We start from the raw sequence: 9470 nt of genomic DNA on the forward strand, positions 1-9470 counted from the left end.
ACACACACACACACACCTTCATTTTCTGTTTTGCACCGAATAGGTTCAGGCAAAGAGTTAAAAGTTGCATTTAAGTGGCGAGGGGAGGGGGTTAGCTGCTTAAATTTACAATCTGTAAAACAATGCAGGGAAGCTTTTTGTCTTGGAAAAACGCCGCAGTTGGACTGGCTTTTGTTAAGCCGTGTCCCATTAGCCACCTACTCTTTCTAATCCTGAAGCCCCAGTTCACGGAGCAGATCTACACACACACCCTCGCGCGATTCAGTTATCTGCGGGAAACTGGCGGGGGCACGGAAACCTCTGGAAAGATTCGCAGAGGACCCCTGTTTAACAGGTGATTCTAGCCATCTCCCGGGTCTCAGCCTCGCAGGGGACATGGTCCTCACGCGCAGTCGGGCGCTGATCCCCTCGCCAGGCTCCGGAGAAAGTCAGTGGGGACCAAAGCCTGGGAGTCAGGGACCCAACGCAGACAACACGCTACAAGCCACTGAGCGCTCGCTATCGGGTAAATCCCGAGGTGGGAAGCCACGCGCCGCGACCCCTAAAGTCCCGGGATGAAGGCCATTGGGTGGCACTGACCTCGGCGACGACGGACGCCCCAGCTACGAGCAAAGGACTTCCCCAACTTCAGAGACCTGGACTCGGCGGCCACGGTGATCCGGACAGCTTGCTGCCGCGCCCGCGCCCCGCGCCGGGTCTGTCCCAGTTCAGTAGGGCCGAACTCAACGAGCCAGGTCCCCTCCCAGGGCCGCAGGTGTCCACGCCAGCTCCGACCCGCAATGCTCACGCCGTCCACCCGTCAGCAAGCTGCGCACGCTCGCCGACAGTCCGGGACGGCCTGCCGCGCGCTCCCGGCCGAGCGCTCCGCACCTCTGCCGCGCGCCCCCGGTCGTGCACGCTCCGCGCCTCTGCCGCGCGCTCCTGGCTTCGGGACTCTGTTCCACCAGAGGTGCTCTGCGCGCCCCCGCGATTTTTAAAGGGCCAGAGCCTGAAGCCCCAAGCTTGTGCCTTTGGCCACCTTTCCAAGTCTTGGTCTACTTGTGAAAATAAACTGAGGGTTCGCAGTGGGACATCGTTATGCAGATGTGCTTTTGAAGTCCTGAACAAGAGGGAACTTCTCCAGCATCTCCAGTACCAACTTTGAGAGTTTCATTAGTGTTTGCTTTTGAAGTAGTGTTTCACCATGCAGGATGACTTTAAATTTGTGATTCTCCTGCCTCAGCTTCCTGATTTCTGGAATTACGGGCATTTAACAGCAACATTATCTTGAAGAGATTATTTTCATTTAATAATAACAATGACTGCCATTTATGGAATATTTATACTCTCAGACATGTAACATACATTATTTCATTTAATTCATTTGGGCAATGTTTGCTTTATTTTTCCCTATGGGGGGTAAATTTTTGTTTGTTTTTATTTTTTGACAAAGGATCTCACTATGTAGCCTTGGCTGGCCTGGAGGGCACAATAGACTAGGCTGGCCTCCAATTCAGAGAACTCTATCTGCCTGAATGGGATTAAAGGTGTGTGCCACCACGCCCAGCGTTATTTAATTTTTAATGAACTTGTAGGAAACTTGCATAGGTTTGTGAGGTGCTAATGTCCCCATATACATGCACATTGAACAGAGTTGTTAGCAGAACAAGCTTAGCTAGAGCGCCTTAAATATTTATCTTTTTTTTTTTTTATTCACAAAAAATGTCAAAGCCGGTAGTGGTGGCACATGCCTTTAATCCCAGCACTCGGGAGGCAGAGATAGGCAGATCTCTGTGATTTCGAGGCCAGCCTGGTCTACAGAGTGAGTTCCAGGACAGGACAGGCTCCACAGCTACTAAGAAACCCAGTCTCAGAAAGAAAAGAAAGAAAGAAACAAAGAAAGAAAGAAAGAAACAAAGAAAGGAAGAAACAAATAAAGAAAGAAACAAAGAAAGAGAAAGAGAAAACAGAAAGAAAGAAAAATGTCAAAATCCTGTTGTAGTTTTAAAAAAGCAGCATGAGAGAGAGCTAGAGAAAGACACCATGGAGGGTTTTTTTTATTGGGGGAAAAGGAATGGAAAAAGGGGGGGAGGGGGAGACCAGCCTCTGGGGACAGGAGCCAAATAAAGGAGGGGAGGGGAGGGAGGGGGAAGAGGGGAGAGGAGAGACAGAGATAAAGAGAGATGGGAGGTGTTTAAATGGGAGCTTAGTGAATGTGCACAGGGGATGCTCTTAGTGGCTACAGCTGAGGTCATAGCCTCGTAGGACCCTAAGAGCAGGCCAGTACAGATGCCTGAATACTAACACTCCTATCAGGACCCCAAGGACAGGCCAATACAGATGCCTGAATTTTAACATTCTTCCTTGTTTTTTTTTTTTTTTGAGAAGTTTGATACTTCTGTTTATTTATTTTTTAATTCATTTGTGTGTGTCTGAGTTGCTGCACACAAGTGGAGGTCAGAGGGCAACCTTTACTTTCTTTCCAAGGCGTGGGCTAGTACTCGGGGCTCACTGCAAGAACCTCAACTGATGAGCCATCTCCACGGTCACGTACTTTGATTTCTTATGGCTATTTTACAGAGAGGGGATATTGAGGTAGACAAGACTGAAGAAATGCTCTTTGACCCCGCTGTTTGTTGCTATGTCTTTTACCGCCAGAAATATTTCTGAATCGCTAATAATAGTAGCTAGTTGTGGAAGACTTTTATAAGTGGGTGGAAGTTTATGTATGATACAAGCGAGAAAGCCAAAAGAATGTGTTTTATTAATTCTAAGACTTAACATGGGCTTGAACAACAGCCATTGTAAAAATCTGTATTCCCCAAATGTTTGGATACCCATTTCACAGAAAGCTAAGGAAGGGAGTGGCTGGCTGCAGAAAACTCCCGGGTTATAGACAGCTGTCGGGGCTGAGTCCAATTCCTCAGCCCATTGGGTCATACCTTGCCCCTCCCCAGGGAGACGAGGTCCCTGATTAAAGGGCAGAAGAAGTTTTCTCTAATAACACACTGGCCTCAGCTAGCTCCTGCATCTTTAATTAATGTTTACAAAGCACTTCAATCTACCCAACATGCTGGTTAATTAGGCAAGTATTATTACCCCGTCTTTCTGAAGCAAATCCAGAAGAGAATCTAATCCGATCATCCCCCACCCTTGGTGAATGAAGATCCAAGCGTTCCATTTCTGCTGGGTTTTTCTTTGCTCTCTCACCCTAAAAATTTTGTCTCACGCCGTGTTAAGCGTGCGTGTATTGATCATTCATTCACTTTTTAAAAGGTATATAATACTAAATGCTGTAGGCAAAATGTACTATATAATATAGGTAATTATTATCTTTAAGAAAACAGGTCAGGTCCGGTGTGGTGGCACACACCTTTAATCCCAGCACTCAGGTAGCAGAGGCTGGTGGATCTCTCTGAGTTCGAAACCAGCCTGGTCTACAGAGTGAGTCCAGCCCAGCCAGGGCCACATAGTGAAATCATGTCTCAAACAAGCAGGAAAACCAAAGCTCCCAATTCCGGCACTTTAATAAGTGCTTCCCAGGACTTCTCACGTATTATTATTCTTTCTAAGCTCTGCTTTGGGGTGTGTCTTCTTAAAGTTCGTGGCGTGTTTCTTTCTTGTAGATGAAGTAAAAGGGAGAAAATGGACAGATGAAGGAATTAGGAAGAAAAAAAAGATAAAAGCAGAAAGAAAAAGATTGAGGTAGAGAGAAAACAAGAAAGCAGTTGAGACTGTGAAGAAATTTCACCCAAGAGGCAGCTCCCACTAGCAAACCGCAGTGCTTGTGGGGATTAATCCTGAGCGCCTTTGCAGATGAGCAGGGACCAGTGTAACCAAGGAGAACACATTGGCTTCTGCCCCCTGTGCACACCTTTCCAGGTGAGCAGGGACCAGTGTAACCAAGGAGAACACATTGGCTTCTGCCCCCTGTGCACACCTTTCCAGGTGAGCAGGGACCAGTGTAACCAAGGAGAACTCACTGGCTTCTGCCCCCTGTTCACCTCCTGTCAAGACAGCTTTGTGCCCTCCAGACACCCACCCACTGGATATATATGGTGAAAAAGACACATAGTGAGGTAGAGAAAAAATAGATCCAGTTTAGAAGGGACTTGAAGGATAGTTATTCATAAAAATACTCAATCTCTAGGAAGGAAACCTCTAGAACAGCGGTTCTCAACCTTCTCAATACTGTGACCGTCCAATACAGTTCCTCATGTTGTGGTGACCCAATCATAAAATTATTTTCATCACTGTAATTTTGCTACTGTTATGTCTGTAATGCAAATATCTGTGTTTTCTGGTGGTCTTAGGCTACCCCGTCAAAGGGTCCTTTGATTTCCCAAGGGGTTGAGACCCACAGAATGAGAACCACTGTCCTGGAGGTCTTTGTCTATAGTAATCTTACTGCTTTCATTTTTCAAGATAAGGTTTTATCACTCTGAGTGCTGGGATGAATGTGTACCTGTTCTCTACTCTGTTCCCCCACCCCCATTCTTTTCTTTTCTTTTCTTTTCTTTTCTTTTCTTTTTTTGGTGGTCCTGAGGATGGAGATGTACCTGTAAAATACAGCCCTAGTCTTTGTCACTGCTTTAAGACTTAAGAAATTTGCTGAGCAAGGTGACAATTGCCTTTAATCCCAGCAACACAGTAACAGGCTATTTTTTATGAATGGATTCTAGCTTGGTCTACATAGTTAGTTCCAGAGCAGCCAGAGTTACATGGAGAGACCCTGTCTCAAAAACAAGCAAACAAAAGCTAAAAGCTAAGGGCTGGAGAAATGGTTCAGTGGCTAAGAGCACTGGTCTGTGTCTGTTGCAGAGGACCCAGGTTTGATTCCCAGCATCTACACAGTGGCTCAAGGCTGTCTATGACTCCAGAGTTAGGGGAATCCAAGGCCTTCTTCACACTTTTGCAGGTACCAAGCACCCTTGTAACTCTATAAAACTTACTTTGAGCTGGGCGGTGATGGTACACGGCTTTAATACCAGCACTCAGGTGGCAAATCTTTTTATTATATCATTATTCTGTTTAATTTTACTTTATTTTTCCTTTCAAAAATTTACACTTCCTCCCCTAAGGAGGTAGATCTTTGTGCGTTCGGAAAACAAAACAACAACAGCAACAACAACAACAAAAAACTTATTTTGAATCCACTACAATTTGTTTTTCTTTCACAGTCCTGGCAATTAAACCTAAGGCTACATGCTGTCTAGGCACGAGCTCCACCACTGAACTCCAGACCTGCTGCTGCAGCAACCTCCTTCTTCCTCCTCTTCTTCATAAATTTCTTTTTCAGCTGACTTTTACTAAGATCATGGTGTGTGCTACAGTTTGGAGCCGGAATGTCTCTCACCAGCCTACAATGCCTTAGGGAAGTAATAGGACCTTTAAGAGATGGGGTCTAGAGGAGAAAATGGGGTATTATGGGCATATCTCTAGACCGAATATTGGGACACCGCCTTTCTCCTTGACTGTCTCTTGTTTCTCTGTCCCTGTGGTGAGTTCTGTCCTACTTGGGTGAGGCTTTTCTTCCCTGCCAGGACAGGGCTGTGAAGAGGAAGGTCTTCCCTAGAAACCGTGGTGCTGGAGCAAAAGTGCTGACTGCTCTGCCCTGGGGTCTCGGGTGTATCCTCAATTCAAAGTCTGAAGTAGGGTGGAGGGGTGTCTCAGTTGGAAAAGAGCTGACCTAGACTGCAGGAAGCCCCAGGTTACAAGCCCATCACCATATAAACCAGGCATAGCGGCTTACATCTGTAATTCCAGCACTCTAGAGTTGGAGGCAGGAAGAGTTAGAATCAGGCTTGGCTACAGAGAAGAGTTCAAGGCCAGCCTGGATTACCTGAGACCCTGTCTCAAAAAGTAGTACTAGGAATTGAAAACAGATTCAAGTATTGGAACTCTGGAAATAGAGGGTGGACTATCTTCATATATATTTGTTTTAAACATCACTTGAAAAGTTGTTACTTATTTTCCATGGTATTATACATGTGCGCACACATACACACACACACACACAAGCACACACACGCATACACACACACACTGCCACAGACCTTAGAAAACTTTACTTTTCATTGTTCAGGTGGAAAGGGGACAGGAAAAATCCACTCAGAGGTTGTTATGTTTTACAGGTTCTTTCACGGCCTTGCCGAGTTTTTAACTTTCAGGGTCACAATTCTGAAAGAACTTCTGAAGAGAAGGTAGAGGGGCTGGAGATGTGTAAACTTGGCATGGCAGCTCCCTAGCACTGTGTCCCCAACGTAGGAACTCACGTCTACAATTTCAACACTTGGGAGGTGAGGGCAGAAGGATTGTAAGTTCAAGGTCATCCTGGTCTACTTGTTAAGATCAGTCCGGGCTACAAGAGACCATATATGAAGCAATAACAAGCTAGTAAATGAAGCTGAGCATGTTTTTACTTTATAAGAGAAAAACATCTTGTGCTATGTAATACCAGTTAAGCCAGTATGGAACTTACATGATCTGTTTAAGTTATGTGACCCAGTGACATCATAGCCTCTCTATGGAATGCACAGTGATGTCCGCACAGGAACGAAATCACCCACTGACACACCCGGTCAGGCATATTTCAACATTTAGGCTTTGGAAAGGCTAGTATATATGAAAAAACATAAAAGGAATATGTCCAAAGAATGAAGTTATTCATTCTGGGTGAGATTATGTGTGATTCTCATGGTATTGTGTACTCTCTAAAAAAACTAATAAATTTTAGTTGGTTTTTTTTTGTGAGTCAATAAATGCTAACATGGAGCATATAGAACCTGGCATCTGTCAAACGTTAAGGGTCTCCATGCAGTTCCCACCACTCGAGGAAGATACACAAACACACAAAGAGATAAAGCACAGGAAACAAACTAAACCCTGCAGCATGAATAATAAAAACCCAGAGACAAGTATTGGGGTTCAACCTGAAAACCAAAAAAGCAAAAGAGAAGTCTTTCCTCTACCAAGATTGGGCGACCACAAACTAAGCAGACTAAGCCGCTCCTCCCTAGGACTGTGGTTAAAGGTGTGTGGCTCCCTAGGACTGGGATTAAAGGTGTGTGTCACCATTGCCTGACCTTTGCTCTTCAGGCAAGATTTATTTATCAAAATACAAATAATATACCACTACAAAGCCCCAAGAGTTCAGGTGTTTGCTGGAAGGAAGAAAGAAAAGGAGACTGATTCGTTTCAAAGTTAACTTCAGTGAAGTTTTCACTGAAAAGAAATAACCAGGGGCTGGACAGACAGCTCAGTGGTTGAGAGTGCTTGTTGATCTCGCAGATGGCCAGAGTTCAGTGCCCAGCTCCCAGGTCAGTGGCTCCAGCCACCTGTAACTCCAGCTCAAGGGGATCTGATGTCATCTTCTGGCCTTCACAGACACCCACACATGTGCACACATACATTCTCCAACAGGTGAGAAAATTGTGATTTGGAGATTTGGGGTGAGAGATTTTTTTTTTTAAGTTAGAAAAAGATAGATGATTTCACACATCTACCAAATGCACTGTGTTATACTGTATTGCAGGTCAGTGTTTTGAAGGGGAAGATGGGAGAAAACAGTAAGTTACATCTAAATTAATTAGTTAGCTAGTTAGTTAGTACTTGCTAGGCAAGTGCTTACCACTGAGCCACACCCCCAGGTACTCAAAGTTTGCTGATTGGTTGTTTTAGTTTTGGTGTTTTAGAGACAGTTTCTTCAGGTGGCCCAGGCTAACCTTGAACTTTCAATCCTCCTGCTACCAGCGTCTCAAGTGCTGGGACTGTAAGTATGTACCCAACATCTAGCCCTGAAAGAGAAGCAAGACTCTAAAAATTCTTAGTGAAAACCAAAACCCCATAACCCAACAAAATCAAAACAAGTGGCGCTTATGTAAATGTTAGGATTGCTAATTTTTCGTGCACAAATCATTTGTGGTTTGTGTCCTAAGTGTTCCTATGAGTCAGGTCCCAGAGATGCAAACAGACAGTAAAGAAAGTTCCCTATCTGTGTGGAGCATAGGGTCTAGGAGGAGTTGGGGGTATACAGGCAAGAGGCTTATAGAAAGACCATCAGTTGTTAACTGTATGCTGATGCCAGGAGAAAGAACTGCCTGTCCCCCAGAAGAGTCTGGCTACGGTTTGACTGAGAATGACTTGTTTGGCTTCTGATCTTGGCTGGTTTGCTAGATGAAGAGCTTAAAGTTCTGCTGGGGTTTTGGAAAGGGCTAAGGAAAGCCTGCATGGCAAATGGATGGGTCTAGAAAAAAAAAAAACATATTGAGTGAGGTAACCCAGAAAGACAAATACAACATGTACTCACTTATAAGTGGCTTTTAGACTTAAAGAAAAAGCCACAACCCCAGAGAAACTAGACAACAAAGAGGACCCTAAGAGAGACAAATGGGGATATACATAGGAAGGTGAAAAAAACCAAGATCTCCTGAGTGAACTAGGAGCATGGGAGTCATGGAAGGGGGTAGAAGGGAAAAGGGGAGGAAGGGAGGAAAGTAGAGAAAAATGTTTAGTTCAATAAAAACAATAAGAATGAAAGAAAGAAGGAAGGGAGGGAGGGAGGAAGGAAGCAAGGAAGGAAAGAAGGAAGGAAAGAAGGAAGGAAAGAAGGAAGGAAAGAAGGAAGAAAAGAAGGAAGGAAAGAAGGAAAAAGCCTGCATAGTCTTCAGAAGCTGGGAACAAGGCCGCTGCTGACACAAAGGGGAATTGCTTTTGAGGCAGAGTTTCACCAGCCAGCCCTGACTGATCTTCAGCTCACTGCTTCGGTGTTAGGATTGTGGATGCATCCGATTCTGCCCTGCCAAAGAGATATGAGGTAGGAAGTTTCCTGGGCAAGATGTCCCTTAACCTCCATTTTCCCACCAGCTTTCCCCCTGAATGCTCTGGGAGTAGACTGACTCTCTCTTCAGCGTATATGAGTGTGGTTGAGCCTGGTCTTAGATGAGTGACAAGCACCAGAAGGGCCCAGTTTCAGCCTAGGCCTGATTGGCTGTGGATAAACGTGGTTCCATATTGAGTAATTAACATTTCTAGCTTGTGCCATCTTTCCAGACAGTTGAATTCTAGTTTTGTTTGTTGAAACAGTCTCCTTTAGCTCCGACTGGCCTCAGACTCCAAGGGTGACCCTGGATTTCTCATCCTCCTGACTCCCCAAAACTGAGGCCCACATCGCAAAGCCCCGTTAGATGCTGTGCTGAGGACCAAACCCAGGGCCTCATGCGTGCTAGGCAAGTGCTCTACCAACTGAGCGACCCTCAAGCTTGATGTTTAGTCATTATTTCACTTAAAGTACTCTGTAATTACAGATGTCTGAGTGACAGGGCTGGCGTTTTCCCATAAAACTTCCACACGACTCAAGCCATCCACGGCTATCGGATGTGACCTGGAACGCAATGACACTAATCTTAATTTCGGGGGTTCTGAGTAAACTCTTCTCCCTCTATTTCAGAATGGGGACAGTTGCCCAAATAGTGTGGCAGTGAGCCCCACGG

At 45.2% G+C, this 9470-nt stretch overlaps 1 protein-coding gene across 1 annotated transcript in view; it reads right to left on the reverse strand.

Moving 5' to 3' along the window:
* The window catches only part of Proser2 (proline and serine rich 2), a 31800-nt gene extending 30941 nt beyond the window's left edge, over positions 1–859 (reverse strand). The window contains exon 1 of the mRNA XM_013349032.2: positions 580–859. The gene's annotated coding sequence lies outside the window, so the exon portion shown is untranslated. The remainder of the gene's footprint in view (positions 1–579) is intronic.
* Between the last annotated feature and the right edge of the window lie 8611 nt (positions 860–9470).

Source organism: Microtus ochrogaster, chromosome 16 (genome assembly GCF_000317375.1).
Source record: "Microtus ochrogaster isolate Prairie Vole_2 chromosome 16, MicOch1.0, whole genome shotgun sequence".
Lineage (NCBI taxonomy): Eukaryota > Metazoa > Chordata > Mammalia > Rodentia > Cricetidae > Microtus > Microtus ochrogaster.